Here is a 23,966-nt window from a genome sequence, read left to right as displayed (position 1 = left end):
GGGTAAAACAGGTTTCAGAATGAGATAATTGATTATGGGGCTGAATATTGTTGCAGGACTTTGAGGAAATGTCATCTTTTCCCACTTATGTGAAGATAGGAAAAACCCAGATTCATGCTTGCTACCATAATGTTTCGGTTTCTAAGTGCTGTATTAAATAACACTGAAACCAAACACAGTGGTATTCGTTTTATTAACCTTAGAAGTAAAAAAGTACTGGCAGTCTGTGGCATTCCCACTGCACAAATGCCTCTCCCACAGGCTAACAAACTAAGCTGTGCTATCTAATGTTGTTTCCAGAATATATAATTTTGATTTCAATACATTTTTTTGTGGTGGTTGTGCATTCCCCTTTTTGTCTCTCCCAACTCCCAATTTGTATACCGTCTGAAACCACCCCCTGCCCATCCATGAGACTGTCGGGGCAATTGAGGGTCCTCGGTCTTTTTGAGCGTTTTTTTTTAAAACTCTTTTTTATTAAACAGAGAGAAAACGACGTTTCTGAGTACAAAAAGGTGGACAAATACAGTATTCATTTACGATAACATTTTCGTGATGAATCCTATTAGTGCTACAGGTAGATTCGGGAGTCAGGGCGTTAGAGGCTCATCATGGGCGGGGACAACAGGTGGAACACATATATTACCCCTGTAATCGTTCCATTTACCCCAGATTGCGGACCACTTGTTTGGACACCCTCGTGCGATGTACACTGTCTTTTCTCTGATCATGCACCAGTCCATGTCCGCCCTCCAAGTTGCTTTTTGAACGTTTTTCTTTTTGCCTTGAGCAAATTTACCTCGTTATTTCATCCCAAATACTCACCAGAGTGTATTTAGCCATTTATATTCAGTGGGTGTCACAGGCTGGCTCCAGAGAGCTAGGATTGTTTGCTTCGCTTCTATTGTTAAGGTGTGAGATATGGTGACCTTTCCTCGCCTGTAGAGTGTATGTACCTTCTGGAGACCTACCAATATAATCACCTCAAGCCATGAAAAAACACCTCAGACCCTGTGGTTTCATGTATTACCTGGAGTACCTTCTTCCAGACTGGTTGCTTGGCTTGACCGTATAATAAGTGTGAGCATTGATTTTTTCCCCAACCCCTCCAACATCCCTCTCCCTGCAGATGCCCCACCAGTGCCAGTCTTTCTGGTGTATAATGCCACCTATAGAGTATCTTCATCATAGTCGTCCTTCCACTGGCGTGGGTGGCAAAATTGTTAGATTGAGTTAAGACATCTTTCCGTTGTTTCCTATTGAGGGCTATCTGTAGCTCTTCGACCCGTTGTTAGAAATTGGGTTGTTTGCTGAGGGGGTGGGAATCCCTCTCAAGCAACAACCACCATCCTTGTCAGGATGACCCAAAAAGTCACTTAATTAAGCGGTGCTTAACTCTCTAGTAGCTTGGAATAAAACAGGCAGGCTTAACTTAGAGGCAATGTCTAAAGTATTCATGCAGCGCACAAACATAATAACGTGAAAACACAACACAATAAAAATTCCTCCCCATCTACAAAAACAGATTAAATTTTAATAAATAAATAGATACCAGAATACCAAAACACCAATTAGTAGAACCAGAGATATGCAGTTGCAAAGATTTAAATAAATATAGTACTTAACAACACAAAGTGCCTACTCAGGGTACCTGGTTGAGCTGGACCGGCACAAAGTCAGAAGTTCAGAATGACTGCGATGGAGCGCAGGCCGGGCACAGGACCTTATGTTCTTGGTTGTGTGGTCTGTGCACCGTTGCTTGGCGTCAGTTCTGATCAAAATTTCAGCTGTGCTGCGGGGCTTTGTGTTGCTCTTTGTTGGTTCCGATGAAGCTTTCAGCTGTGCAGCAAGGCTTTGTGGTGCTTTGCACAATTTGCGCTGGTTCTGATGAGCTTTTAGATGTGCGGAAAAGCTTTGTGGTGCTTTGAGTCGCTTGGCATCAGGTCCAATAAAGCCCTCAGAGGTGTGACAAAGCATTGCAGGGCTTTCTGTTGCTAGGCGTCAGTTTAAAGGAAGCTTGCAGCTCTGTAGCGAGGCTTTGCGTCACTCTGCGTTGGTTCCGAAGAAGGTCCCAGCTGTGAATCGAGGCTTTGCCTCGTATCGTGCCAGATTTGATGGACCCTTAATTAGGCAATGAGGAGTTCTCTCTGATATCAACCAAGAGTCCAGGACTTAGGGAGGTATCACTTAGGGATCAGGAACTCACTCCAGCACAGGCCAGCAGGGCTCACAAAGGTGCAGTGCTGCAGGTCAGCTGAGCAGTTGCAGGGAGGCCTCTGGAGTGTGTTGTGTCTGTGTAGCTCAGAACAGGAGGTCAGTCATCTAGCCCTTGAAGTCACTACGGCGGTCCTGGGTTCAAGGAGCAGATCCAGGCTTCCTTCCTCAGTCAGTAGGACAGTCCTTCCAGCAGCAGGGCAGTCCCTCTTCTGAGTCTTTCACAGGTCCAGAAGTGGTCTGATGAGTGATTCAAGAGGTCCAACATGTAAACCTGGTGCCAGTTTGAAAGTGGGGGGGACTTCTTATATAACCCTTACCCCTGGTTCCAGAAAGTTCTTTCCTTCCCCTGCCAAGGCTGCAAATAGTCCATGGTGACAAAATACAGGTGTAAAGTTCCTTTGTGGGTGTGCTGGAGGCAGCTCTTTGAAATGTAAGTGGAGCAGGGAGCAACTCCGTCCCAACCATCCTGGTAGTATCCTGACAACACCTAGTCCCCATTTGTCTCACTGTCTGGGAGGAATGCGCAAAGCCCAACTGCTGAGCTAATCAGTCATGTGACTCAGGATACTGGCAGATGGTGCAAATGGTTAGGACAAGGAAATGTCAACTTTCTAAAAGTGCAATTTTTAGAATTGTGACTTTAAATCCAACTGTACCACTAAAGATGGTTTAAAATTACAATTTATTTGAGTGTAAACTTCATTTTCCTATCTGTTCCAAACATAAGTTTATCAAGTGTACTAAGGGAACCCAATGTTATCCAATGGGAGACACAGGCCTTGCAATAGTGAAAAACTGCTTTAGTTGTATTTCACTACCAGGTCATATAAAAGTTAAACTGACATTTCCTACTTTTTTATTTACAATGCACCCTGCCCTACGAGTCTTTAGGGACTACCTTAAGGGTAACTTCTATGTATTAAAAAGGAAGGTTTAGGCCAGGCTGCAAGGCAGTACTGAGGCTGAACAGGCTACTTTAGTGGGTTTCACAATGAGTGTTGCAGGCCCACTGGTAGCATTTAATTTACAGGTCCTGTGTATATGTAGTACAATTTACTAGGGGCTTACGTGTACATTAAATGTGACAATTAGGTGCAAGTAAACTGTACAATGTTTTAGGGAGAGTGCACAAGCACCTTAGCATTGGTTAGCAGTGGTAAAGTGCAGAGTCCTAATGCCAACAAAAACGAAATTCAGTAAACAGCAGGTGTAAAGGTATAAAATCTGAGGAAGACCCTGCAAACAAAGGCAGGTCCAACACCCATGCTTTCTGAAATGGAAATTTGTCTCACCCTCAATGTAATTAAGTATCCCTTATATATGTGCTGTACTATGTTCTTCATATTCGCGTAATTTTCAAAGAACGTAAGCTTCCAGGATACCCTCCTGGAAAGTATGGGGATCCAGAAGCCCATGCCTATATTAAATATATCACAATTGCTCAGATCCCCCCCCAAGTCATATTCTATTTTTAGTAGTTCCAATGACTTAACTGCACCTTGTTCCACCATGTCTGTCAGTGTCTTACATCCTCCCTGTTGCCACTGACAGAAGGCCTATCTGTCTAGGCTGGGAGGAAAGTCTTTCATAATGAATCATTTTAAAATATCCGTTCAATAAATCCATCTCTATATAAAAATATATATGGCTAAAAAAAAAACTATTTAGGCAAATGTATTGTCATAGGACATCAGACAAATATATTCCTATAAAAATAATCAGAAATGACTATGTGCCACCAATAGCATGCATATTTAAAAAGAAACTTGTTTAAAAAGGAAAGCACAATAAAATAAAACACCCATACCACAAATAAACCGTGTTTAGAAGTTCCTTGCCATATAATAGGTCTTGTCTGAATAAGCATTTATATACTTTATCCTTAGCCCTTCAGAGAGCGCTTTGGAAATAATTACTTATGCAAAGAGATCTATGACAAGATGGGAATCGACAAAAAAATGCATCCACCTTTGTGTTGGACGTCAAACCTTTTCAACCCAGTCTTTTCCAATTAGCCTTTTTTGAAGATGATCACGGTATATATTTCATAGTCTAGACTATTTACGGATGCATAGGTGTCTCTGTATGAAGGGAATAATTATGAGGTCGGGCGGATGCTATAGATCTGGAACTACCCCACCTTAGGTCGGCGGTTCCGCCCTCAGTATTCGGATGCAGCCACCAATAGGTTGGTCGGAAACATCCATTTTTCAATGGAAGCTTGTGCGGTGGGCGGAAAAGGCCCACAGCACAAGCTCCCATTGAAACATGGATATTTGCAAACATCCCTACACTGTGTGGCAGTCAGTATGCGGTGCATGTAACGCGGTTCGTTTAGGGGGCACCCCCATATCAGAGGGCACTGGAGAAAAGGGGCTCTGCTAGTGGCCCCCAAAGACACATACCATCAGCCTTTCCATGTCAGAAAGGGTGACTAGAAAAGGCTGTCGGAAAGTGCCATCAATATCATGACGGCAAAGTTGAGCCTGGCTCTGCTCTCATTAGGGTATTATGGTGGCTTCCGACTGGCTCCTTGACCCCATCAGAAGCACCACGTATCGTAATGCGGCGGGCGGACCGCAGAGGCAGATGTCGTCGGTGTCGGTCCCATCAACATCATAATCAGCCCCAAAGTGAATAGGGAGGCTTGTCAGTCACACCTGCTACCCTAAGTATTGAATTTGACTATTTTGTGTCATGTACTTGGGAGCAACAATACGCTTCAGTTCGAAACGTGTGCATCTTGCATGGTACACAATGGTTGTCAGGCGGAGTCCGGTGGTGTCTCACCCTTCCTGCCCTGCTACCAAGGGATAGCATATAATTAATAAGCCATGACGCTGTTTTTATGGAGTTGGTGAATTAGTTCTCTCGCCTTAGGTGAAGGCACCTGCCTAACATACAAACAATTAGCTGGACTCGAATCACTACATCCGCCCTCCTTCAGAGTCCAGGCACAGGAATTGCCCCTATAATACACACCTGTGCATAATGAATTTCTCTTCAGTAATAAACTTTTCTTAGGATATTATGCCCTGCCCAAAAGCAAAGAGGTGACTCGTATTCTGTGTTTATTTATGCCTAATGAAACTCTGCACACTTTATTGGTGTGTGTCATAATATGAAGTTTACGATAGTTTCACTGTGGAGAATAATTTGTGGTCCCAGTAGCAATTTAAGGACAATGTATATTAAGAAGCTCACTTAAATGTTGTAAGTGGAATAATCATATCCTCCATTGAAGTAGAGTAAAATGGTAAAATATTAACTAATGACTTGTGATGATAAAAGTTTACACACACTCTCTGGAAACATAAACAAGTTCTTCTTGAAAGAGAAACCTTGTTATATTTATCTGTACATCAGTAGACCCTCCTTGCGTCCTTATGTGGCATATGTCTATATACATATTGTATGAAGAGATATGTCTTGCTGGATGAATCTCTTTCATCTCAGACTGACTATATACCCCATTGTTCCTGTTGAAAGACAGTCAGAGTAGCAGTCTGACTACTAAAGTATCACAAAAATGTCCTATTAGCAGTGCCTAATTTGTGCTGGTGGTTTCCAGGGCTTAGCACCGTCACTTATTCCTCACGGCCGGGTCTATTGACATACCTGAGTGCCAACTTACACTGTGGCAACGCGTGTCACAGGATATCGGCACTTCACACTGTCTCCCTGTGAAATATTGATATCACACAGCAGAGGCGCAACTAGAGTCAAATTTCAGGGGGGAGCTAATAAAACTTCCGGGGGGGGAGGGCTAATTCTTCCAGCAATAGGCAGAGTGGAGATGCAGGGGCTCTAAGAAGGGGTGAAAGATCAACTAAGCCTCGTTAATAAGTAAATGGTCTTTTAAAGCCCTATAAAGTACTCGGGTGTGGCTGTGTGGGACCGGGAAGCTGTCTCAGCCCGGGCTGACAAACACGACGGGGGGAGGGTTGAAGCCCTTTGAGCCCAATGGCTGTTGCACGCCTGTCACACAGTAAATCCTTACCTGGGTTCAATGAGTGTTGCGGTGGGTCACTGATTGGGCTGGATTTGGTTCCGTGTGCGGAAGCATAACCTTTTTCAAATTTGACACAGCTCCCCTTATCATGAGGCACACATGCACCATCAGAAACTGTCTGGGTCCCTGGTACATCAATCAGCGTAACACTATCAATGACCAGTCAAAATAGATTATTAGCCTGCCCCATCTCTCCTTGCCGTTGAATCGTCAAATGTCCTGAGTTGGGCCAACCGACCAATGTAGGTTGGTGTCCCCTCGTTTCGCCCGTCCCAGCATACTGCGAAGCCGAAGCACTGCGCTAGTCAGACAGTTGAAGAAGCAAGCTGCGTGTCGTGTAGAGCAGGCCTCAGAGTCAGGTTAATTGAAAGGCAGGAAGCAATGCTGTTTTTCCTTGAGCCTGGTATTGTGGAGCATGAAAGATGGGGGACACGTGTGAGCTGCGCTGCTTGTTTTATAGTTCACTTACTGTTCACCATTTCATTTCAGCATGACGTTATGTGGGAGGTGACACAGCGGGTCACTCTCACACAGTAAAATGAGCAATGTATATTTGCATCACTGGTGGTGGTATTCCCATAGAGCCAGCAGGATGGCTCACTATTTACTTTTCAGACATAAACATGAGTGAGCATTTTTTTTATCGCAAATGCTGCACACGAGGGATGAGGGGCAGATAAATTACCATCACGTAGGCCTACGTTGATATGCTTGAAAAAATGGTCGGTAAGTAATCTTATCAATGGCTAAGCGCCTCCACAACACACAGACCGGCCTGGTTATCTCCATGCATTATTGCTAGTGTGTGATGATCATGAAAGTGATTTAACACACAATAAAAGGCTTAGGTACCAGGGCCACGCCATAACCTCGCTATCTATGAAAGATTAGAAGCATTTTTTATTGAAGCGCCCACCTCTGTTTGATAACAAGCATTTTCAATGCAACAGGTCTCGCATTTGTGAGCGTTTAAGCTATTGGCATTGTAAATGACAATGCCTTTTATTTTTGTGTTTTTAAAAGCAACACATATATAAAAGGCATTGGTATTTTTAATACCTTTAGCTCAAACTTTCGCAAATGCGAGACGACTTTAATGGTGTTCGCGCCCCTTCCTGTTGACGCTGCTCCCGTATTCAGGTTAGAGTGAGCAGCCTCTATAGAAAGGGGAACGGCCAGCATTAAAGTAAAAGCGCGTATGGGGCGCTTTCACCCAAAGTGTAAAAAAAATAATTAATTTAGAAAGCTTATGTAGCGCGGCCGCTAATAAAGTGAAAGCAGCCCGCGCTGTTAATTGAATCAATAAGCGCGGCTGCTAATGTGAAAGCGGACGGCGCTGTTTATTAACTTAACAAATAAGCACGGCCCCTAATTTGAAAGCGGCTGCGCCGTAAATGAAATAATTAAATAAGCGCAGCCGCTTTAACGTAGACCATGCTGTACTTTAAATAAAAACATAACTAAAAGCGTGTGCCGTGCTGCGATATTGTTGGTGCAATAGGGCAAGATCATTAAAGAAAATAGTGCTCACCGACTTTTAAAGCAGACTGTGTAACGACACAAGTAAAAAGTCCAGTCGTTATGGGAGGTTACAAGTGCAGACAAGGTGATACCAAGGAGGGACTATTAACTCTATTTGCAAATGAAAAGCAATGATTTCGCACGGACAGTAACGGGAGCCAATTGAAAAGATGGGTGTGAAATGGGTGGAGCTTCTATTCCTAACCTCAATACAGCATGCCGCGCAGATCAGCACATTCGGTGCCAAGGGTCGACCTAAAAAGGACTGTGAAAACAGTACCTTGACTATGGAGAACTTGTACTCCCAGAGGAGTAACAGGTAAGGATCATCATCAATGACGTGTCTATATTCATACATCCACTACACTCCAAACCAAAACACTTAAATAAAAGTCATTTATATTTACAGCGCCAATAGCTCTAACTCTAAAAAATGCAAGATCTATTTGCATTGCAAATGCTTGTTTTTTGTGTAGTGTTAAATAGCACAAACTCAACCCCAAATTATTGGAGCCCTTCATATATGCGGCGGTTACAGTAAACAAGGTCACCTTCGCTTCCGAGGAACGGAGAAATTAATTTGATTAACGTCTATAGACGTCGCATCAAAACCAATGCTAAATCTTAAACTGCTTGATAGGATCATCAAAATATATTTTACATCCGTAACTAACTGAAAGTTCAATCAAACATGCTGTACATACAGTTCCTATAATTACCCACAATCAATATCCAGCCATAAGTACCTGTTTCTCGCAAACTCTTTCCTGTTAAGATTGCAATTATTAATGAAATTTTTCTGTCGTTATACAAAATTAATGATCGCCAGGAAGAATCAGACAGGAGAACTTAAGGCGGTTGTTAAGCACCTTAAAATCCGAGAGAGTAATCATGACATCATCTCGCTCCTATCATCAATTTCTGTTTCTCCCGGAGGAGTAACAGGTAAGGATCAACCTCACTGACGATAAACAAGCAAGATTAGCTGAAACATCTTAAAGTAAAGGTATCTTAAGAAACATAGTGCGAGCTATTGATATTGAACAGTAATTTCCATTGTTAATCTGCAGTCTAAAAAAGCATGGCAATTCAGTTCTATTGTTATCAGTCACCATGGAAGAAGTTCTGCAAAACTGCTCATCTCGGGGTTCCCATAAGTCTGTGCGAGTAATATTTACATACAAGTGCATCTTAAGTAGCAGAAGAGGGGTGAGTGGAAGCGGTTTGCAAATGGCAGCTCTTGGTCTAACAGCGGAGCCATCTTAGAATTTGGAGAGCGACATTTACCACAGCAGGCAAAGGTCAGTTTTGGAATTAGTAATTTTAGTAGTGCTTAGCTGGGCAGTAAAAACTGTATCATGCAAACTTCTGAAGTTTTAGTTTTGACAAATGTATTTTTTATCGTACGATTGTGTTTCGTTTCACAGTTCCACTTCTACCCGTTTTAAAATTCTTATAATATAGACAAATCTGAAGAAGATACGTATTAGAAATAAATAATTTGGGCAATGCTGCTTGCCGACAATTACTTTCAATGTAACTTGTTTGAGATGCAGCGAGACGCAAGGGAGATTTTGACGTTTGATGTCTCTTAAAGCCTACCATCTGTCAAACGCGTGCGCAGTGAAACGTCATGTTTTTTAGTGTCAGTGTACTGCTTACTCGAATGTTCAAGTCTCTCAAACATACATTTAAAAACAAGCGATCTGTTTTCAATTATCGCCCCCGTGTCTGGGCACCATAATTGAAAACAGATGTCGGCGTGCGGGTAACAGACACCAATAGGCCATGGGTGGAGCAACGCGACCGCCTTTGGCCTATTGCGTGCTGTCTTTCTGAAAAAGACTACCGCAAACGCCAATACTGTGGACCAAAAGGAATCGCACACGCACGAGCGTGTGCGATTCCAGTCTACGTTTTGGAACCCTCCACAAAAGGACTCTCGCCTGCGCGAACAGTGTTCCGCAATGCATCGCTAGGCGCGAAACTGAAAAATAAATGCAGACGGGGAGCTACAAATCGCTAATACTGACCATTTATATCCCGCACACCAACACCCTATGTTCCTCTTCCGAGGCCCGGATGAGTTCCCAGGGGCTCGGGTCTGGGACTTTATAGGAAGGCATTGTGTTGTTATGGTCACCTGGCCCCGCTCAGCCCAGTGCTTGAGAAAAATATATGAGGGGCGTTATTGGCTGCAGTATCGGCAAGATTGTAAATAATCTCCTGGCAGACCCAAACATCTTACACAAACCTTGATCTGTGTACACGAGCAGATACAGTGAGGGCAGTAATTTGTCCAAAACCTGCAGGGAGGGCACAGGCCGTAGAAAACACAATGGGACGACTGCAGTGTGGAGTTGAGACCTCATGTACAAGCCCCTTCACTGGCCCCCACCTTGGTATGCAGGAGGTACTCTCGCAGTGACTGCAGCTTGATTTTAAGGGTGCCACGTGCTCACCAGGGCAGCGTTTTATTTTCAGGAAGTGGACCTTCCTCAGTGGTTTGTTGATTTGAGCCCCTAGTGGCCTTTGGCACCGGCTTAGATGTAGTTGTTTCATTGCGTGCCCAGTGATGGCAGCGGGGAGCCATCTTCAACGTTCATGAAATAATGCAGACACAAGTGGGTTTGGCCCTAGGGTGGCTGGGTAGGGCCAGAACAATTCAATAACAGACACACCACCTTCACACACATTTACATTTACTAAAAACAATTTGCCAAGACAATATCCAGTCACTATTGAATACAAATTGTTTGTTTAGTAAATGTACGTGTGTGAAGGTGGTGTGTCTGATGGATAGACATGCTTTTCAAATTAAATGAATCAATTAAAAAAAAAGTTTTAAAAGAGAAGCTAAAAAATGCTCAAGAACATTCGAATATGCAAATAATCCTAGTCTGTTAAATTCATTTCAGCACTAGAAAAGTGATGGTTACTTTCATGAAATAAGTCAATTAACACAATAAAATCGCTACACGTCAAAACACAGCCTTTGGTGCATTTACTGTATAAAAAAAGAACATTTTGTTACGAAAACATTGCAAATTATTTTTTGTGCATGGGATTCGGGCACAGCACAAGAGTTCTAATTTTCATAGCAGAGAGAATGCTTGCAGAATCATGAGGGTACTCCAAATAATGCCTCACTTGTGGTGACCACCTGCAAAGTGGTGGCAGAGATTGCACGCTCATATATCAATGATCAAGCCGATTAAAAAGTAAGCGTAACATATTCCCATAGTGAGCATGCATAAACATGTCACCTCTGCAGGTCGGTCGACATACCCTTGATTATGAAGTACCTCTCTTAATTTTAATTTCAGTTAGGCCAGCCATAACGCAAGTGCACAAAGCGGTCTTCTTCATCGGTGCAGCATTATGCTGCAAGACGGCAACGCAGTGTTCAGTCTCTCTCTTTCGTGATATGCCTGTCAAAAAGAAAATTAATTCTGCCTGTCACCTTTGCTATAATACAAGTGGGGTGAGTAGTACACGCACTGCTTGCTGGTTAGTAGGTTGTTTGTCTTTTATTACGTGCTCCAAGGTCTCGCTCTCCGAAAGTTGAGTGAGTAAAGTGAAAACAAAAAGACTGCACTTCCCAAGTCTTGGGGTGTGTCCCTCGGGCACAGTTACTGTCCTCTCGTGGAGGTTTCAAATGTTTGTCAAAAGATTAAACTTGAGAGTTCATCAGATTTCAATTTGAAAAACTTTATTAGTCATCGTTTTTTTTGGCGTTGGTTTCAATCACATTACGGTGAACAGAGACATGGATGGTGAGATCCCAATGCATTTCGGCGTAAGCCTTCATCAGGGGGAATCTACGATTTGGCAAGAAGATAAAATGAAATGAATACTGTGTGTAGGAACAATAAAACATGTAGTGATTATTTACTCTCGGTGAATGATGGGATGTGAAGATGAATTTAAATGTGAAACGAAAAGTCCGTAGTAAAGATATATCTGTGGGCAGACTCGTGATGAAAGAATACTCGCGACTGTGTGGTTCCGTGTTGGGAAGTTTTAACGTAACAAAACGTGCAAAAATACTCGCGGCTGTGTGGTTCCGTGTTGGGAAGTTTTAACGTGACAAAACGTGCAAACGTGCCGGGGAGACTGGTCAGGATGCTATCTGAGGTGTCGGAAGTTAGTAAATTTTAATAAACGGCTACTAAGATGTTAAATTGCATCCCGTATGAACATGCAGGTCACAACGCATAAAATATTCTTACCAGGTGCTGTAAGAGCCTCTACGTGTCTTCCGTATGTGGTGTTCCGCATTTTGTGTTTGTACGCGGGTGGTTTTAAGTGTTCGGGAAGTTGGACGTGAATGACGTACATCGAGGGGGTGAGCATAGAGGTAGACATGGGACTGTGGCGATGTGGAAACTGTGAACGGACTATACTAATGGAGTTAGTTAGATTCAGAAAAGAAAAACAAATGAAATGAAATGTAATAGTACTGTTAATCTGATAAAAACAAGTGTGGATATGAACATAAACGGTATGGATAGGAAGGTCAAAAAAGTATAGTGACAAGTCGAAATAGGAACCTTTAGGAACAGAAGCGTCCGTGATGATGAATTTTACAGGTGAGTATGGAAACAGGGTAATTGATGTGTATACGGTAGTTAATAAGAGAATAAAAAGAAATAAAACAAGGATTAACTTATGAGGGTGTGTAAAGCTAAACATGTATCAGCAATAACATTCCTTTAGAACAACACATATAGTACGAAATCACAGGTAACATGAAAATTCAATGCGATCATTTAAGCCATCCGGTTTCATTGAATTCAAATAATAAATCCAGTGGTTTTCTCTTTGTAGTATGAAGTTGCGATTGTCTCTTCCTTCTTTTTTGGTGACCATTTCAAGTATACAAAATTTCAATTGGCTAACGTTATGTCCAACTTCCATAAAGTGTTGAGCAACCGATGATTTAAGTTGTTTGGTCCTGATGTTAGATTTATGCTCGTTGAGTCTCACTTTCATCTTTCTCTCGGTTTGTCCAACATAAACCTTGCCACAAGGGCATTTGAGCATGTAGATAACATTAGATGTATCACAGGTTGCCGTTAGCCTCAGTTTGATTTTATGTCCCCTCATGGGGTGTGTGATGTAATCTCCTTTTATTATGTTATTGCAATTGTTACAGTTCAAGCAAGGGACGGTTCCTTTGAATGAAGTTGGTGTGATCGGATGGTCTTGTTGTTTTAGAATTTCGCCGATGTTTTTGTTTCTGGTATAAGCGAAAATTGGTTCCTCGTCAAAAATGTGGTTGAAGTCCTGCTCGAGTTTAAGTAGTTGCCAATGTTTTTTGATTATTCGTTTATAGCTTGTGCTCATAGTGGAATACTTAGAAACTACCGTGATTTGGTTGCTAGTAGGTTTGGATTGTGTAGTAAGAAGCTGATCTCTGGTTTTAATGGTTGATCTTTCTTTCGCTTTTAGTAGTACCTGATCAGGATAACCACGAGATTTGAATCTTTGTGTGAGGATGTTGAGCTGGTCCGAAGATTTGATTGAGTTGGATACAATCCTTTTTACCCGTAACATTTGCGAGTATGGTAAGTGTTGTTTAAGTGATGGCGGGTGGAAGCTTTGGTAATGGAGTGTATTATTCCTGTCGGTACTTTTCCTATACAGGTTAGTCTCAAATCCTATGGATGTTTTGGTGATGGTGACGTCCAGGAAGGTGATGGAATCTGGATGAATGTTGAAAGTGAATTGTAATCGTTGGTCAATATGATTGAGGTCTTCTAAAAGGATTTTGAGAGTTTGGTCCGAACCTTTCCATATGATGAAAATATCATCAATGAACCTGAGATATATCTTTAGGTGGTTTATCCATGTCGGTACAGTAAGGATATGGTCTTCTTCGAATTGCTTCATGAAAATATTGGCATACGCTGGAGCTGCGCAATTTCCCATGGATGTGCCCGTTAGTTGTTGGTACCATTCATTGTTGTGTTCAAAATAGCTGTGGAAGAGGGTGAATTGCATTAATTCCATAAGGAAGACCTGTAGGTTGTGTGGATATTCCGAGTGCAATAGTGCCTGTTCAATGGCCTCCAGACCCATCTGGTGAGGGATGGAGGTGTATAAGGAGTTAACATCCACTGTACAAAAGATAATATTTTCATCGTGTGATATGGTTACTTGATTGAGTTTGATGAGAAAATCGGTGGTGTCTTTGAGAAATGATTTCATGGAGGTAACACAGGGTTGAAGGTGACGATCTAGGTACTTGCCAACTGGTTCATGAAGACTTCCCCGTGTAGATACGATGGGTCGACAGGGGGGTTTAGTGGGATGTTTGTGAATTTTGGGTACCATAAAGATAGTGGGACTTTTTGGATTTGGTTGAATGAGGAATTTTTGGACTTTTTCATTTATGGTGCCATTGTCAACTGCACTTTGTATGATTGCCGATAAAACGTCTCTGTATTGTGTGGTGGGGTTAATTTCCAATTTCAAATATGTTTCAGAGTCCTGGACGTGAGTTGATATTTGAGAGTTGTAATACTCGGAATTCAGTACAACGAGAGCTCCACCTTTATCCGCTTTGGTGCAAATGATGTTAGGGTTATGTGCGATGGTTTTTAGGATACCTATCTCTTTGTTGGTTAAGTTGCTGTGTTTTGATCTGTTTCTCTTGTAATTAAGTTTGGATAAATCATTTTTCACAACTGATTCAAAAAGATCTAAACTTTTATGGCTGACTGGTGCCATAAAGGTGCTTTTAGGTCGTAAGCCCAATAGGGGATCCTCTTCTTGTTCTTTCGTGGTTGTCAAGACGTTGTCAAAAAAATGACGAAGTCTGAGTTTCCTCATGAGTTTATAAAAGCTGATATGTAGTTCAAGTAGATTGCTTTCCGTTGTAGGCACGAATGATGTGCCCTTCTGTAAAACGTTTATTTCGATGTTACTGAAGTGATAGTCAGAAATGTTAATGACTAAGTTGTCTTTTGGTTGGTTTTCTTTGTGCGATCCCTCTTGGGTAAGGTGGTGCGAGTTTGTGGTGGATCTTTGTCCTTTTCCCTGATTTTTTCTGCGGCTCCTCCTGGGTCTTCCTGTCCTGACGGACCTGCCCCTAAAAAAGGAGTCTCCTCGCTGTTTAATGTAGTGGTCGACGTGGATGGTGTATCCATTGATGTTGTTGCAGGTGTCATATCCTTCATGGGGGGCCTTCTCTGTGGGTGAGTTCGGTCACTGTCAGATGATGAGGTTTCAGTGTTGGCAGTATAAGGTTTGCTTTGTCTCCGTTTTGCGTAAATTTCGGCCCAGGAGTATACTTCCCCCATTTTATAGTCGGTGGTGTCTCTCCGAAACTTTCGGATTTTACGTTGATTGACTTCTTCTGTATGTTTTGTCAATTGTTTATTGATATCTTCCAATATTTCATTGAGGTCTTCAGTGGTCAATGATTTTTCTAATTCCGTTTTGATGTCCTGGATGTCTTTAGTTAGCTCTTCCAAGATGGTTGATAATTCTTCTATAATAAGAAGGATCAAGTCTAAGGAACATTTGTTCAGGATAGCAAACCATTTATCTTTGAACTTTTGTTGGTTTTTGCATAAGGAAGGTTTGAGTGGTATTCTAAGTCCCCTTGGGATTCTTTGAGCTTTGTGGTATCTGATCAATGTACTTGCATGTAAGCGTTGGTTAATTTCCTTTTTAGAGAGGTATAAGAGCTGACGGATATTCTGTTCTTTAGTGTTCCTGGTTGAGGAGGTGGTGGTATCCTCTTGTATAAGTGCGTAGATTATTGAAACTTCCTCTTGACTATATGCAAATGTATCCGCTCTTGTGTCGGTTAAATGTGATATTTCATCAAATTGCATGATTCTTTCTTTGTTTTTGATTTGCGTGCTGCGTACTGTTTTTCGGAATATAAGTATTCAAATACAAGTGGGGTGAGTAGTACACGCACTGCTTGCTGGTTAGTAGGTTGTTTGTCTTTTATTACGTGCTCCAAGGTCTCGCTCTCTGAAAGTTGAGTGAGTAAAGTGTAGTAAAGTATAGCATCCCCTGACCAGTCTCCCCGGCACGTTTGCACGTTTTGTCACGTTAAAACTTCCCAACACGGAACCACACAGCCGCGAGTATTTTTGCACGTTTTGTTACGTTAAAACTTCCCAACACGGAACCACACAGTCGCGAGTATTCTTTCATCACGAGTCTGCCCACAGATATATCTTTACTACGGACTTTTCGTTTCACATTTAAATTCATGTTCACATCCCATCATTCACCGAGAGTAAATAATCACTACATGTTTTATTGTTCCTACACACAGTATTCATTTCATTTTATCTTCTTGCCAAATCGTAGATTCCCCCTGATGAAGGCTTACGCCGAAATGCATTGGGATCTCACCATCCATGTCTCTGTTCACCGTAATGTGATTGAAACCAACGCCAAAAAAAACGATGACTAATAAAGTTTTTCAAATTGAAATCTGATGAACTCTCAAGTTTAATCTTTTGACAAACATTTGAAACCTTTGCTATAATCTCATCTTTCAGGACAAAATGTTACCCTTTGATGTCAGAAAAACATGCCCAGTTGGTTGCTGAATTGCAGTGAAAATCGAAAATCAGGGATCACTGCCGGCTTCCCTGCTAAGTCAGTTTGTTTGATCCTAGGCTGATATTTTCTTTTGTTGACTCCCTTTTATTCATTGGTGTAAACAAGGAAAGAGCTAAAGCTGAGGACGTCTAGTATTTTCCTGAAATAGCCTCAGATATGTGCCCCATTCATACCTCTGCACACCTCTCAAGGCAAAGATGAAGGTGCGCCATAACTTATTGTTGCTTCGCTGCAACAAGTCCATCCAGAGCAGCAGATTACAGCTTTAGCTTTTTTTACTCCTGCTCTATTTTACTAGTTTACAAAAACAAGCAGGAGGAATATTTTTAGCGAGAGAATATGAAAAGCTAGAATCTCTTTCTGCATGTTTCCACTTTCTACACGTTCCAAGCTACAGCAGGTTTTTTTATTTGTATTGACTTGTATTGAAGTGTTTCTAATATCTGCTTGCAGCACATATCCAGCAGGTTTTTGATGTGTTAAAGTTTGCAGCACTAGAGATTTTATTTGTATTCTTCATGTTTGCAAACATGCTTGCCCTATTGTATGAAAGAGCTACGCACCAAGGTTTTAAGTGGTTTGTGGTAAAAGGTGATGGTGTGACCAAGTATTATATGGGATAAAGAAGTACACTCTGGCATTCATGTGCGACCTTGATCCCTTTTCAATGCATTCATGATTTTAGCCAATTAATTCCCAAACAGTGCTTTAAAAGCACATTTGATTTAATTTTGTAAAATATTTTGGTGGGGGGGGGGGGGGGTGGGGGGGGGGCGGAACCTCCTATCAAAACCTTACCTGAGGAAGGCTCCCTTGCTAAAATTCAAATCTGGTATTATAGCTGGCTTTCAACGGTGCCAGTTGAGGATGTGGGTGGAGCCAATAGAGTAAATGTGTGGAGCCAGTGGAGAAAGTGGGTGGAGCCTGGGAGAGTGGGTGTGGCCTCCTACACAAATTTGAGCACCTGGACTTAACATTTCACAAATTCAGTACTGCCTGTTAGCCGTGTAAAGTATGAAAGCACATATACACCTGAAATGAAAGTGAACCAAAAGATGGCTCTAGTGAAGTTCGAAATAATGTATGGGTTACATACCTTCTCAATACATTTCCAGTCATTCAAAACATTCCCGTGGTATATATCCAACACTTCTTAGAAAATAATATTATTCTTCACCCTTTCGGTTTACTTCTGCTCTGCGGGTGGAAGGAGTATTTCCTATTTTGCTCTGTTTTTATAGAAAGTGGAATTTTCTTCCTCAATCACACATCAGTTTTCACCATGTCTCAGGAAGGGAACCCATGGCTTGTTTCTCTCTTTAGGATCTCAGGCACTGTTCTTCAGGATTGAGGCTTCACTTTCCCATATGCAAAAAGAACAGTTGATGGACAGAATGTTGAACAATGTCAAACATTCACCCCTGTTCAGAGATCTGGGCCTAAATCCATTGTTTCTTTGCTCTCCATGCCATTCTAGTTGAAACCAGCCATAAGCAAATCAGTCTCGACCCTGCTCCCTATGGAAACAGTCTAGCCCGAACAGCCAGGCCAGGTCCTCCCTGGACTGGAAACAAGCATCCTAGGACTGGATTCAGGTTTTCACCCCTCATCAGCCAGGCTTGCTTGACCCCAGTGCCATGGAGAGCGCTGGACCCATGTCTGGGCATACCCGTCCCACTCAGGGTGACAAATGTCAGACCCCCCAGGATTTCGCGATTTCGCGATTTGCAAAAAAATCGCGAAATCGGCACTTTTGTAAAAATGCCGCGATTTTTACAAAAGTGCCCGCGAAATCCTGGCATCCTGGTGGCATCCCACCCCCATCCAGCAGCAGACAGCAGATCACGCGCCTCTCTTCCTCTTCTATTGTTCTATTGGGCCAGTGGCTCTTGCCACGGGTCCAATAGACCAATAGAAGGGGGTTAAGGGGGGGTCCTCACAGCAGGCAGTGCTGACGACTCGATGACGACGCGACTCACCTGGTCTGGAGCGGTGCTGCTGGTCTGGATCGTCATTGTATCGTTGTCTGGCTGGTGGTGGATCGTCGTCGTCTCGGGAGGCCCAGAGGCCGAGGTAAGCTGCTGTGAGCTGGGAGGCGTCTCTCGCCCTTAACATTTGCTTCCACAGGCAATAAAAGTGAAGGATCGACCCGTGCTGGCCGCCGCAGCAGAAGGGCTGTAGATTGTATATAGTTATACGTTGCACTCTGATTCAGGGCCGGCTTTAGGGTGCTGGCTTCCTGGGGGCTCCGTCAATTAAAGTTTATTAGGCTTTTGAAGCACCTGCCGCAGCGTTTCTTTCCGCGAGCAATGGCCAGGCCTCACATAAATGTCAAGATAACTCCTGTGATTAATTATCTTCCTGGATAGAGATCAGCATTTTGTGTAGTTCAGGGTTTGACTTGGGTGAAGTTAGTGCAGAGGGTTCTGTGCCTGCTGCAAAGAACTTGTACCAAGTAGATTACAGAATGCGTAGGATGTAAACAGATCAGCAGGTTACTGCTTTCAAAAGAGACATCCTTTTGTTACTTGCAATTTATAACTTAAAGTCCTAATATAGAACAGCGAGCTATTACCTTTCATCCCAGAACTGCATACACACCGCAAAGTATACATTATTAGAACATTGATTGATCCACTTATTTTAACTTTACAAATATCTTTAAAATATCTGTGTGTATATAAACATGGACCTGACCCATTAAGGCTACCTGACCAGCATGTAAACCCCCCACTTTTAATCAGCATCACCACAAAAGGCCCTAAGCCATGCCCATTTCTTATAGCCATTTACAAAAACCTAAGGCCTACCAACAGGTCTGGCTCGCTACCCACCTTTCGCTGAAGAGGCCCTATATCCTCTTGGCCTAGCCCTAAATGTCACTTTACCCTGCCCCGTCTTAAACCACAACCAATCAAACCCTGTTTTAATCTGGCACCCAGGGCCGGCTCTAGGGCGGTGCTACCGCACCGGGTGCTGGCTTCCTGGGGGCACCATACTTGCAAGTTTATTATGTTTTTAAAGCACCTGCTGCCGGGTTCCTTTTCTCCGGCAATTACCAGGCCTCACAAAAATGTAAAGTTAACTCTTGTGATTAATGTTCTTCGTGGAGAGAGATTAAAGTTTTGTATAGTTAATGTTTTGACTTATGTGAAGGTAGTGCAGAGTGTTAATATGCCTGCTGCAGAAACGTGTACCATGTAGATTACAGAGTGCATATAATGTAAATAGATCAGCAGGTTTTCTGCTTTTAAAAGAGATGTCCTTTTGTTCTTTGCAATTGATAACTTAAAGTCCTAATATAGAACAACGAGGTATTAACTTTCATCAAAGAGCTGCATACACACTGCAAAGCAAACATTAGAGCATAGATTAATGTTGCAAAAAGGGTTTCTTTGGGTAGAAATCGATTCTTTTTATTAAACAAAACTCCCAACTATGCTGTTTATGTCCTATTTTTAGTCTTGAAGACAAACAAAGTCTCTACATTGTAAATAAACCAAATATACATAGCTTCATGGTGTTAAATAACTCAAAAAACAAAGAGATCTGTGTTTGTTGTAGGATAAACTGCCAAAGAAAACGCCGCTAAATTGCCGCTAAATTCCCATATTTGTGCCGCTAAATTTCCATATTTGTGCCGCTAAATTTGCTAATCCATGCCGCTATATCCTGGGGGGTCTGAAATGTAAAAAGAACAATTGATGGATAGAATATTGAACAATGTCAAACATTCACCTCAGTACAGAGATCTGGGCCTAAATTAATTGCTTTTTTGCTCTCCATGCCATTCCAGTTTGAACCCAACCATTTGCAAATCAGTCTTGACCCTGCTCCCAATGGAAACAGTCCAGTTGATCTACACCTAAATCCATCGTTCTTTGCTCCCCGTGCCACTCCAGTATGCAAATCAGTCTTGACCCTGCTCCCATTGTGAACAGTCAAGCCCAACCTGCCAGGCCAGATCCTCTCTGGACTGGAAACCAGCATCCTAGGACGGGTTTCGGGGTTTCACCTCTCATCAGCCAGGCTAACTTGGCTCCAGTGGCATGGAGAGCACGGGACTCACGTCTGAGCATACCTGTCCCACTTGGGTGACAAATGCAAAAAGAACAATTGATGGACAGAATGTTGAACAATATCAAGCATTCACCACAGTACAGGGATCTGGGCCTAAATTAATTGCTTTTTTGCTCTCCATGCCATTCCAGTTTGAACCCAACCATTTGCAAATCAGTCTTGACCCTGCTCCCAATGGGAACAGTCCAGTTGATCTGCCAGGCCAGGTCTTCCCCGGACTGTAAACAAGCATCCTAGGACCGGTTTCAGAGTTTCACCCCTCATCAGCCAGGCTAGCTTGCCTCCAGTGGCATGGAAAGCACGGGACCCACATCTGGGCATACCTGTCCCACTCGAGATGACAAATGCAAAAAGAACAATTGATGGAAAGAATGTTGAACAATGTTAAACATTTACCTCAGTACAGAGATCTGCGCCTAAATTAATCGCTTTTTTTGCTCCCCATGCCATTCCAATTTGAACCCAGCCATATGCAAATCAGTCTTGAACCTGCTCCCAATGGGAACAGTCCAGCCCAAACTGCTAGGCCAGGTTCTCCCTGGAATGGAATTAAGCACCCTATGACCGGTTTCGGGGTTTCTCACCTCATAAGCCAGGCTAGCTTGACTCCAGTGGCATGGAGAGCACGGGACCCACGTCTGGGCATACCCGTCCCACTCTGGGTGAGAAATGCAAAAACAACAATTGATGAACAGAATGTTGAACAATGTCAAAAATTCACCCTAGTACAGAAATCTGGGCCTAAATCAATTCTTTTTGCTCCCCATGCCATTCCAGTTTGAACCCAGCCATATGCAAATCAGTCCAGATCCTGCTCCCAATGGGATCAGTCCAGCCCGAACTGCCAGGCCAGGTCCTCCATGGGCTTAAAACAAGCATCCTAGGACCGGTTTCAGGGTTTCACCTCTCATCTGCCAGGCTAGCTTGATTCCAGTGTCACAGAGAGCACGGGACCCACGTCTGGGCATACCCGTCCCACTCGGGGTGACAAATGCAAAAAGAACAGTTGATGGACAGATTGTTGAACAATGTCAAAAGTTCACCCCAGTACAGAGATCTGGGCCTAAATCAATTCTTTTTTAGCTCCCTATGCCATTCCAGTTTGAACCCAGCCATATGAAAATCAGTCTTGACCCTGCTCCCAATGGGAACAGTCCAGCCCGAACTGCCAGGCCAGGTCCTCCATGCACTGGAAACAAGCATCCTAGGACTGGTTTCAGGGTTTCGCCCCTCATCAGCTAGGCTAGCTTGACTCCACTGGCATGGAGAGCACAGGACCCACGTCTGGGCATACCCGTCCCACTCGAGATGACAAATGCAAAAATAACAATGATGGATTCAACCCAGATCTGTGACTGAGGGTGAGTGTCTGAAAAGTTTCAGCACTCCGTCTATCATCTCCTTGTGTTTGCTTTGTTTGCCCTAAGTTGGCAGGGTATGTCCAGACGTGGGTTTCTTGCTCACTTTGCCACTGTATGCAAGCTAGCCTGGCTCATTGTTTGCGGTCCAGGGAAGACCTGGCTTGGCAGTTCGGGCTGATCTGTTCCCATGGGGCACAGGCTCAAGACTGATTTGCATATGGCTGGGTCTGAACTGGGTGGCAAAGTGAGCGAAAGAACGATGATGGATTCAACCCAGATCTGTGACTGAGGGTGAGTGTCTGAAAAGTTTCAGCACTCCGTCTATCATCTCCTTGTGTTTGCTTTGTTTGCCCTAAGTTGGCAGGGTATGTCCAGACGTGGGTTTCTTGCTCACTTTGCCACTGTATGCAAGCTAGCCTGGCTCATTGTTTGCGGTCCAGGGAAGACCTGGCTTGGCAGTTCGGGCTGATCTGTTCCCATGGGGCACAGGCTCAAGACTGATTTGCATATGGCTGGGTCTGAACTGGGTGGCAAAGTGAGCGAAAGAACGATGATGGATTCAACCCAGATCTGTGACTGAGGGTGAGTGTCTGAAAAGTTTCAGCGCTCTGTCCATCATCTCCTTGTGTTTGCTTTGTTCACTTTCCCATAGACAACGTAGCCAATCTCCTTTGTACTGACCTGAATGCACATTCCGTTTCATTTTAGCAGGGCTAACTAAAACTTACAATTGTCTTTCAAATACCCAACAATAATTTCAGTTCAGATTTTGACATTATTCTTGTACCCTAAAAAACTCCTCAAATGGTGTTAATTCCAGTCCTGCGTTTCTGCATTTTAATGATGTCACCAATTCCTTTTACATTTCCTCAAACATTTCAGTCCAGTGCAGCGCATTTCATCTTGCCTCAACAATCCCTTGAGAACAAATATTATCTATTTGCATTGCGGTCTGTTCTGTGAACAAAATCCTTATTTGTCCCTTCTTTTCTGCTTTTCTGTCTTTCTCCGTCAGTTGTGGTTTCCAGACACACCCTACAGGAAGGAAGACAGCCCAAACCACTCTTTCACAAGCCATTGCTATTTTAGTGCATCCAAATTGTCCTTGGGGGCATTTAAAGCTTTATACCATAAGCTTCCCAGCATGAGGTTTTCGACTCTAGCTTGCAGTTAAAATAGGGCGGTTAATGGAGTCTTTTCCTGAATAAAAAGGTGAACAGCCTTTAAGGCCCATTACAAGGGGTCGGGTACACTAGGCACAGTGATACCTGATGTGGTATTACCAACACTACACGGTATTACCAGACGTATCTGTTGAAAGTGGTGTTTTCTTACCCTTCCTGCACTTATTTCCCATATTTGTGCAGATTTTCACCTGCGATTTTCAAATTTTTCTGTTAACCTGAATCACAGTGTTCATGCACTTGTAATCCCCATAGGGCCAGATGTGCTTTACCCCAGACTTGTAATGGGCCCCTCCCAAGGTGTGCATGGGAATGTAGCGTGAGAATTAAACAGCAAGTATAAGTGTGTCAATTACATCTGTGCAGAGCATAATGTAAGGGCTATGCATACTTCTATTCCTAATATGTATACATACATATATATTGTCAGACCCTGTTTGGTAGGGGGAATACAGGGGTTACTGGACCCACAACTCTGGTGGTTCAAGTCCTTTGCCACTGGTGTCTTGAGGTCCGTTCAACAATGGCTGTGCGAACAGGGCCAAAAACACCTGTTTACGCACTTGACTCTCAGGGTAGTGAGGGCGAGCAGTCACAGGACTCTCAGGGAAGTAGAGTGGTGGTCAAGAGCTCAGAACTCAACAGTCAAATGACACACACAAAAAAACTGCTGTCCAGCCTAGCACTAGTCTTCTAATTGAAAGACAGTACTTTACACACGCACTGTTACTAAATGGTACGTATTCCAAAGTTTGTTCATTTACTGGGTTACATACTCTCTACTGGGCTTAATCAAATGCAAAAATCCCTATGGTACCCAATTTCCCCCTCTGTCTATTGTGTGACTCAGTCAAAGATATGGGTACAGGCACAGGCTGGGCACAGGTGTGGATCGCAAGTGATTACCCCAAGGTTCTCTCAATGGTCTTTTGGTACAATATTTAAAGGCATAGGTTAGCATTCAGGTACAGTCGCTCAGTTCATGCAGACACAGTA

General features: G+C 43.0%; 1 protein-coding gene and 1 non-coding gene across 4 annotated transcripts in view; one reads left to right on the top strand and one right to left on the bottom strand.

Annotated features, from left to right (window-relative positions):
* Nucleotides 1-23,966, top strand: part of CRYBG1 (crystallin beta-gamma domain containing 1) — a 901,344-nt gene that overhangs the window by 418,992 nt on the left and 458,386 nt on the right. The gene's annotated exons all lie outside the window — the stretch shown is intronic.
* Nucleotides 8,585-8,718, bottom strand: LOC146817776 (U8 small nucleolar RNA). Its single transcript, XR_014964990.1, has one exon. It is a non-coding gene; the product is annotated as a U8 small nucleolar RNA (small nucleolar RNA).

This window comes from Triturus cristatus, chromosome 6 (assembly GCF_964204655.1).
Source record: "Triturus cristatus chromosome 6, aTriCri1.1, whole genome shotgun sequence".
In the NCBI taxonomy this organism is placed as follows: Eukaryota; Metazoa; Chordata; class Amphibia; order Caudata; family Salamandridae; genus Triturus; species Triturus cristatus.
Note: the sequence above shows the minus strand (reverse complement) of the source record. Positions and strands in the feature narration are given on the sequence as shown.